At 34.8% G+C, this 10,155-nt stretch overlaps 1 long non-coding RNA gene and 1 other non-coding gene across 2 annotated transcripts; both read right to left on the bottom strand.

Moving 5' to 3' along the window:
- Positions 1–4,524: 4,524 nt before the first annotated feature.
- On the bottom strand, positions 4,525–8,151 carry LOC141821935 (uncharacterized). The gene is made up of 3 exons (XR_012601228.1): positions 7,628–8,151; positions 6,667–6,745; positions 4,525–5,590 (listed from the first exon to the last, which is right to left on the bottom strand). It is a non-coding gene; the product is annotated as an uncharacterized LOC141821935 (long non-coding RNA).
- A 921-nt stretch (positions 8,152–9,072) lies between these two features.
- LOC141822565 (small nucleolar RNA snoR83) lies at positions 9,073–9,200 on the bottom strand. The gene has a single exon (XR_012601297.1). It is a non-coding gene; the product is annotated as a small nucleolar RNA snoR83 (small nucleolar RNA).
- Positions 9,201–10,155: the final 955 nt, after the last annotated feature.

The following is a 10,155-nucleotide window of genomic DNA, read 5'->3' as shown; positions in this document are numbered from 1 at the left end:
TCTTCTCTTCTTCTTCTTCTTCTTCCTTCTCTACTGCCATGGATCATATAGAGAGAGAGAGTCGTCTGTTCCAATTATTTTAGTGAGATGAGCTGGTCTTTGTACGGTTGCTAAAGAAATTAAGGCAAGGAAATGCACCTGATAGTCATATTCCTGGCTTCCTTCAAACTTAAATTTGCTGATTGTATTTGTTATATTGTAAGAGAAAAAGGAAATATATTAATTGTTTAAATAATATTTTGGAAAAATAAAATGATAGTTAAATATAATATACAAATACTCTTGTATGAATATTTATAAATATGTATGTAACTAGTAATCTCATATTCTAAGCACTACATGAATAAATACAATTATGCTTAACCACACAAACACAAGTAATAAGAATATAGATGATGTGATATTTCATTTGAAATAACCAGTATCCATGTACGTTGAGACTACTATTATGTTGCTCTCGGGACATAGCTGAAACATAGCTGAATTGGTTATGATACAGTAGAGTTACAGAAAAGGATAAGGGTTCGAATCCTGACGAAGTTAGGCAATACCATCCTATGTTGTGACCAATTGCAGTTTCTCGATTTATCTCTTCATAGATGGTTGTGGGGTCGACCATGTAGGGCCGCTAAGGTGGCAGATTCCACCTTTTTACAAAAGAAAAGATGAGACTACTATTATGTTGTTCCCGAGATATAGTTGAATTGATTACGACGGAGCAAACTTACAAATGAGGACAAGGATTCGAATATCGGCGAAGTCGAGCAATACCCTCCTCCATCATGACCAATTGTCGTTTCTTAATTTACCTCTTAATAGATAATCATGATCAGATCGACTGTATGAGACCGTTGGAATGATAGATTTTACCTTTTTATAGAAGATGAGACTACTGCTCTACTATGTTGAAAAAGCTAATGAGAAAAAGATGGATTGTATATATATATTTTTCTCTGTTTATTCATTGTAAGATAATAGCATGACAGATTAAAAAATTTATCTATGAATTATTTTTTAAATATTTTTTCATCTACCTAAAATTGAAATGAATGAATTTACCCTTCCTAGTCCTCACTTGCCACCGCTTAGACAGTCACTACTCACTACCTCATTATAATAATGTTAAAAATCCTATATGATAAAATAAAAATTCACAATGAAAAATAAAATTCTTCAAGCGATCCATGTGAAAAATCCGTATAAATTTAGATCTATGAAATCCTATCTAATAGGATTTATCTTTATTGCACCCTTCGTTTATCTCGATCGTCCAAATGTTGTCAGATCTTTAACACATTCAAATGTCTGTGTCTATATGCGTATCCACACTAACACTCACTTTTTAGAGAATGCTTTTGTTGTGCTAGCAATCTCTCATATAGAGCTCGGCCAAGAAGAAGAGGAGAGGAGAAAAATACACTATCTATGAGTTTTTATAAGAAACCTCTTTTATACTTGCTATGAATTCCAAAGATTTTTAGACTTTTGGTATTCTTTCATCAATGCATGATTAATCTTATTAATCATGTATGATAACTTTCATGCATGATAACTTTTTCTTCTTCAATGCATGATTAATCCATATTAATCATGCATGATGAATTAAATTCATTCATCAACTTGATTTAATTTAAGTGTAACTCAAATTCAACCAACTTGAGTCTAACTCAAGTCTAGATTATCCAATGAGCTTAATTGTTCCTTTAGTTAAACTAAAATGAACTCATCTTCAAATAGAGTGTTATTTGTGTGTGACCCAATAGGTTTTTGTAACGTTGGCAATGTCTCTAAAATCAATTTTAGAAACATAAGTAATAAACGGCATCTAACAATGCATCATTACTACTCAAGTGACAAAAATGTCAAGATCCAATATAACCTTCGTGACTATGATAATGTATGATCATGTCCTTCTATCCTCGATATCTAGATTGATCAATGAGGCATAGACCGTGTCATCATCTTATCAATATTTGTGTTTCTTAATCCCTAAGTAGACTCACTCAAGCAAATATATTGAACTCATTTGAGCATGACCATGCATTTCGTAATCCTACTTTATCAAGAGGCTGCAAGATATCATTCCCGTTATATAGGAGAGATAGATTTCATCTACATCACTCACATCCCTTCACATAATTTGTTACATATCCAGTGATTACTTTTATAATCCACCCTGTTACGGATGACGTTTGATGATACCAAAGTACATAACTCCTTATGTAGTGAACCGTAGTGATTTCAAATCTAAGGACTATTCATACCAATAGTCACATGAGAAAGTTTATGACACTCATATAACGATCTAAGAAACTTTCTCATAGTGGGTCAATTCAATATACATTCTCTAATATATACTAATGTGTCAACTCAATATCTCATATTCAAGTCAATCAGCTGACCCACATGCTAGTCTCAATACATTAATATCGTCCCTGAATATTAATACTTGATTAGGAATGATTAAAAGTAATATTCTCTATATCATCTTATTGTCAATTTAAACAATCGATGTGATGTAAATTAAAACTAGCTACCTAAGGACATTATTATACTTAGTTATTTGACACAAACATAAAATAAGTATAATAACAAAAAATCATGTCTTTATTAATAATAGAATATGATACAAAAGTTTCTAGTCAATCATCACATAATTGGCTCTAGGATTTTTACTAATAAATAATGTTATATATCCAAAGATAAAAATAAAAAATAATTCAACATTTAATATAATCTTTCATGGCTCCCTATAGGATTGACTTGCTCTATGAAAATTTTAAATAAAATAAATTAAAATTTTATCAATTTATTTTTGAATTTAAGTGGATCAATCCCTAGGCCCGTGACCAGTATAGATCGATCGGTGACAAACTTAGATTGATCTGTGGTTTGAAAAATTTTACTTTTTTTAAATTTAAAATTAAAATAGAAAATTTAATGGACTAGTGAACTTCACTCGTCTAAACTACAATTCAAATTTAAAATTTTCAACTTGATCCATTTAAACTGTAATTTAAACTTAAAATTTTTAATATTTTTTATTTTTTAATAAGTTCATGGATTCACCCGTCTAACCAACAACCACCTTGGGTTGGATTAAATTGAAAATTTTTCAACCCATCAAATTGATTGGTCGATCCTTCCCGCCCTGTCATATGATGAGTTTCTAACGAGTTAACCCGTCTCATCATAAATTAACGCATTTGACAGCTCTACTCTTATGCCTCTAAATATTTTAACTCCTCAATATAAGTTCTACCCCATCAGATTTGTTAAGCTCCTCCCAAGCTCCATGATCACACCATTCAGACCTCCAACCATCAAGTTTACAAACTCCTCAAGCTCTTTGATCCCCATAATCTCCACGTCCACACCTCAATCCAAGCCTCCATCTCTCGAATCTCCCAAGCACTAGTGCAACAACCAAATCTAAGCCAAGTTCTAGATCCATGTATGCTACCAAATGCTAGCACACTTAATGCAAATATTATTAAATCCATAAAATGCAGATAACGCAAGTCATATTGCTAATAGAATAAAATAACATGACTAAACCCAGCCACGAGAAGCAATTATTTCCCAACAATATTCATCTCAAAGCCATTATTTAAGTTTAGCGATAGCAACGTGGAATCAAATTTTCAACTAGTCAATTGAAAATTGATCTACGCAATGATGATAGTCTAAAATGTGTATAGTGTTAGAGCATAAAGAAACACATTAGATACTCAAAAACAAGCTGACATGGTCAGTTAAATTAACCATAACAATTATTTGCACTTTGGAGTAGCGTGAAGTAATTTTGACCAATGCTTTTTCATTTTTGAGAAACTTCGTGTAAAGCTTCCAACAATAAGATGGGCAATTTAGAGACTAAATGCATAGGTAGGCATAGTGGAATGCAAGAGTCTCAAAGTGACCTTGAAGTTTAAGTTTGGCAACATTTGCTTTTGAAAAGTATTGAAAGTAACAATTTGAAGGAGGGGGATCAAAACATCATCTAATGATATTGTTTGGTCAAAGTTACTCTAAAATGATACAACTTTAGATAAAATTGTTTTAAGATAGTGCAACTTTGTCAAAGCTACTCTAAGACAGTTCGTATTCTTATTATTAGCTCCGCCAAGAACAAATTTACAAGTATGAAATTACAAGTGATGCATTGTTTTGATAATTTTTGGAAAGAGGGATGCCCTTTAAATACGCACTTGATTTTTTGCTTATATGAAAATATAGAAGCTTACAATCATGTATAATTGTCTTAAAAACAGGAAAACTAAAATTTTAGCAAAATTGATTATATATTAAGATTTTTTTTCACAAGTTTTGAAAGGTATTTAGATTTAAGCTAAAGTACCATAGGAACTCCTTTTATTGGATTGTCAATTACTATAGCATTGAGAAAATCAAAGTCTAGGGCACCAAATAAATAATAATAATATAATGACAAGTATCTTTGGCTTACAGTTCAAAGGCAAGCCAGAAAGTAGCCCTTCCCGCAGTGTTCATGCATGCCCCCAGGATCCAATAGGTGCCAACAGGCACTGCACAATTGCCCTGTTATTTTTCACAATGGAATCATTTTTGTTATGCTTCAGTTTCATTTAACGCTAATTTTCTTCAGTGTACTACTAGTAGATGTCATGTTCTTGCTTACCTACTAATTCTCTTTAATAAAAGTTGTATCTAGTAAATCACTAATAGCATAGACAAAGGCAAAGTTTTCTCCATAAAAAACTAGTCTTCCAATCAGATAAAAAGTAAACTTTTGCAATAGATTGCACGAGAGTCACCTACTAATTCTGTTAAAAAAGTACCCACTAATTCTTTCATCTGCAGTTTGGCATAAACAGAGCATAAATGAGAACCTTTGCACTTCTCGCCCTGTTATACTTTTCACTAGCACAAGCATGATAAGAGCCAATGTTCATCATGAAGATGTGCCACATGGAAGAGGTTCTTTTTCTTTCGAAAAGTTTAAGTCAGTTCTTCCTCAGGGTGCTGCTGTGAGGGCCTGATCATCTCCAAAAAGCACACAACTACACTCATGCTAGGCTGATTCTAGGGGACTTGCAATGTACATACCAATCCCAGCATCCTCACAGGCACAAACCTCCTCTAGTTAGAAATTCCAAAGGTTGCTTGTGTCACGCCCCGGGAAGGCCGTCCGAAAAATTTCAGTAACATCTCCCCAGTAACCGCGACAAATTCCCTGAATAAATGCAAATATACTCAGCCACAGGCGGCTGGAATAAGGACTACACATCCTGTAACTCATCACATCAATGCATCACAACTATATAAGGCCTACACGGCTACACTACCACCACACATGCACAGATATTAGATATGCAATAGAAGAACACATACTAAGCGACAATATCAAAATCCGAAACAACCTCCAATGATAAGAATAAATCCGACACCATACTCTAAGTCAATACTATAAATCCCACAAGAAATAGACTTCATAACCGAAGAAACACCATAATAAAATGATAACCCAACGACTACTGTATACCAAAACCACTGATGTGAGATAAAGCCAGCTGCCAGAATCTCCAAGCTCCAAGTACCTATCTGTTACCTGGGGAGAAATCAATACAACCCCAGGGTCTGGGTGGTGAGTATTAAATACTTAGTGGGTACAGAAAGAAGTGCATGTAAGGTACAATAGCAGGAACAACATAAGAATCAGCTGGTAAAGACTGAGAAGATAATAACAACAAATGACAGGAAACAGCAAGGATCATGGTAATAGTTATGATATATCCACAAGATAGAATAGGCATAATCCTACTATATAACAGATACAGAATAATCAACAGGTATCATGCATCAAGGATAAGTCATGGTATATCAGGAACAAAATCATACTATGCAATGGATAAAAAGGGTCTATATGTATCATGTATGGAATGTCATACAAATGCAACAGTCATAGCAACCAAATGCAACAATCGAAAAACAGATGATGAAGATAAACTAAATATATATCTATCAACCTACCAACGTGCATGTAAATACAAAGCAACCATAGCAACCAAAATATCCGTCACTGTCCGCACTCGTCGTCTCAGTCACTCTCCCAGAGCTCAGTGAACTGGGGGCCAGACATGACATACTGCCAGCTCCAACAACTAACCACTATAGAGAAGTGGGGAGGGGCAGTGTGGCAGGAGGGCTATGTAGCCAGTCCTGGTCGCACCCCACTGTGGTGCAACCTCTTACCTATGTGGCACCACAACATGATGCAGGTAAGATCCACCAACAACAACAACCACAATGATATGAATGGATGGTGATCATCCTAATATGTAATAGCTAAAATCATTTAGCATGTTCAACATAGATCTCTAAAGGATATCATCAGTCAGGGTTACAACAGTTAAGAGTTATCTAACAATAGGTAGGAAATCCTACGATCAACCAGCATATGTCAACAACAAGGTATAAGGGATCAACTAGGTACCAGCATGAATGACAAGTGACAGCAACTTAACATCAGATCATCGTAAGGTCAACAGGAAAATATCAAAAAGCAGATATCAACAAGCATCAACTGAATAATAGCAACAGAATCAAGGTATCAATATGATGAATAACGACAGAATAATCCATGCACTGAAGGAAGCCTGTATTGACCAAGTACAGGGTACCCACCTGATCTGACAATCGAAGACAACTAGAACCCCCAGAAATATGAACCTCGTACGTAATAGGACCAATAAAAGTCAAGGTCCTGCAATAAACAATAAAACCATATTTATTACAACAGTACCGTAGCACTTTTAGTATTAAATCCTATATTTTAATTCCACTCAACTAATATAACCTAACCCCACCCTTAGGTTAATCAAACCCATTTAGTTCAATTAACCTAATTAAATAAATCCCTCTTTGATTACATCTTAATCATCTATTAATTAGGTAATCAATTCAACTAATAATTAAATCCGTAAATTAATTACTTAACTACAGTAATTAAATCAACTAATAAACTGTACTACACAATTGATAACTTAATTAATTAAACAAAAACACAATTATCTCCCTATTCAATTAAACCGATTAACCCTCAACCTTAATTTGATTAAACTTAATTAATTAACTACTCATTAATTATCTAAGCTAATCAATTCCCACATTAATTAGTTTAAATCAAACACCCTAAACAAATTAATCAAGCAATTGATCACTACTTGTTAACTAATTAACCAACCATTAAACAAATCTAATTAAACTAGATTAATCATCATAATTAATCCAATAGCCTTTGTCTAATCCCACGAGCTTTAATTAATTAACTAACCTTAATCCAATTCATCAATTAATCTTTAATCTAAATAATTAACAACTTTTCCCTTGCATTCCTTGACATTCTAATGATTATTCTGAGATCTCACGTACCCCTACAACAACAATCGATTATTAGGGCCACTAAAGGACCAACAAAGAACTTAAACCTTAAAGAATGCTACTGTTATCCATAAAAGGAATATTGTAAATGAAGGGCCAAACACAACATCTAACATTATTGCAATGTGACAAGGGAGGGATGGATGGTTTATTCTACCTGCTCAATGAATCCAGTTGAAAATGAGGCTGTTGCAGCAGAGGTTACCTTGCTTGTGTGGGTGAAGTATCCGTAGAAGGCATCAGCGTATCCGATCAGAGAAGCTGATGGTTGCGAATCGAGACGGCGGCGTCGAGCTAGGGAGGCGGCGAAGGATGCTGGTTTACGGCGGCAGGGAATTAGGGGGAAGGGATGTGCGGCGCAGCCAGAGTGGTGAAACCGCGAGGGAAGGGTGATCGCGCGGCGGTTGAGGCGGTGGTGGCTCTCCTGGTCTTCTCCCTGTGGCGGCTGCGATTGTTGGCTTCGGGCGACGGTAGGGCAGCAACAGAGGAGTGCGGGAGGAGAGGAGGCGGCGGCAGCAACAGGGGTTGGGCGAGAAAGAAGAGAAGCGGCGCGCGGCGGTCGGAGAAGAACAGGGCACCACCCCTGTTTTCATCGCGCGAGAGGAGTGCCCAAAAATCGCGATGATAACCAAAAGGGAAAGCTACAGTGCTTTATAAGGTTTTAGATTAATCAACGGCGCAATTAGGTTAGCTGAACCGGTAAAAAACCTAAGTTTCTATAGCGATTGAACCAGTACAAATCGGTTCAAGTTCGGTTCGCTTGGTTTAGTGACCAAACGATCTCCGATTGAATCCAAACAAGTTTTGTTGGATTCATATTCGTGAGGTGAATCTTTTCATCTAGTTTATTTTTATCAAAACTTCTTCCAACACGAACCAAATCAAGTTGGATCAGTTTGGTTCAATCTTGTTTCGTTTGGTTTACTAACCAAACGATCTCTAATTTGACCCAATTTGATTTCATTGAATTCGTCTTTGCAAGGCGAATCTGTATCTTATATTTAATAATCTAATAGATTTCTATTTTTATGATTTACGAGTTTAATCTAATTGTCTTATTAAGTAAATTAGGGTTTAATTAGTTAAACCTAATCTAATTTATTTTTAATCTAGTTAACCTTTCTAATCCTTCCTTAAACCCCTGATATTAAATTAAATTTAATTTATAAATTTTCTCTAGATTTTCGGTATTTTACAGCTTGAGCAGTCATGCAATACATGACACCTAAAGGTCAGGCGTACATTGACCAAATGCCAAACTTGGTTTCAAAAAATTTAATTTCCAGAGAAAACAAACCTAAAAAAGGGTTTTTAACAAATTGCTTCTTTGTAATTTCTTTCAAAATTCTGGTGTCACAGACCCATTCTTTTTGGCAAAGAAAAACAATGGCAGACACAGTTGAACAAACCACTGAATTTTTCACATAAACAACAGAACAAAGGATTTTACAGTTCAAGAATTTAATATATAGATCAAACACTATTCAGCCTTCATCTAAGAGTAAAATCAAGTTCTAAATCACAAAGGAGAAAGAAGAATAATGAAGATTATATAAATTTCATATGTAAAATCCTGAACCTCTAAAAATAAATTGAATACGGAGAAAGATCACATTTTGCAGGGAGCTGATAAGAAATATGATGGAACAATTGTGTATGGCACGTTACTAATGAAACACCTTCATGAGAATGGGAAGGTGCTATCAGCGAAACTGCCAACATTTGTTATAGGTCTCCTATGAATCAGACAAGTAGCTAAATGAGAGCTTATCTGGGATTAATGAAGACCTACATCAATGTCATTCATGATAATATCGGAAAAAGAGAAATATCCCCCCTTCTAGAACACAAAAGGTAGACTTCATTACACAATCAACATCCAAACTAAGATAACCAAAATATCAAAAAGGATTTGAATATGCTGTGCCTCTAGAAGCAATTTGAAGTTACCTAAAATCTTGTAATTGAGCCAGTCATCTAATTCAGTGTTTAGATTCTTGCAAAGAATGAAACTATGCAATACCACGAAATAAGTTAAACAAAACATGACAGTACATCACACTTGACAATTCCAATGGTAATCAAACATGGAGAAAGTACAAGTCACAGTACCAGGTAAGACAGTAACCATTCTATTATCTATCAAAGAAAACAAAAGCCAAGAAACATACAAGAGTGATATTCAATAACACGCGCTATGCTGGATTAGCATTGGATTATTCCAGAACAGTTAAACGCAGAAACCACTGTGACATCTGGCAAGCAAGCATTAAAATTCAGAACATCAAGTGAATACATCTGACACACCTTACCAAAGATCAGATGCCTCACTTTCTTTCCCTTCTTTGCAAGGTAGAACAAATATAGTCTAGCAAGGAATAAATCACAAAAAAACAATCCTCTAGGACAAGCTCTCTGCTCAACTAGCATTGAATGTAATAGAACAGCTAAACTCACAAGCGATTATGATTTTGATGCAAGCAAGCATTAAAATTCTATTTTTGATATGGGGAAAGAAATCAAAATATCATGTGACTGCACCTGATGCAACTTATGTGATATCAGATGTCTCACTTTCTATCCCCTTTTTGAACAATTGAAAAAAAAAAAGAGTAGCTAAAGGCAAGAACAATAAGTGATTTAGAACATGATGCTGTTGACAGGATGATTCTGTGTTTAAGAAACAATGTAGTTATGGACCATAGGATGATTCTACTTATCTCCCACGCCCAA

This window comes from Curcuma longa, chromosome 2 (assembly GCF_044706935.1).
Source record: "Curcuma longa cultivar G26 ecotype Majalengka, Jawa Barat chromosome 2, ITB_CL_G26_1.1, whole genome shotgun sequence".
NCBI classification, from domain to species: Eukaryota; Viridiplantae; Streptophyta; class Magnoliopsida; order Zingiberales; family Zingiberaceae; genus Curcuma; species Curcuma longa.
The sequence above is the reverse complement of the archived record's forward strand: the minus strand, read 5'-3'. Positions and strand labels throughout refer to the sequence as shown.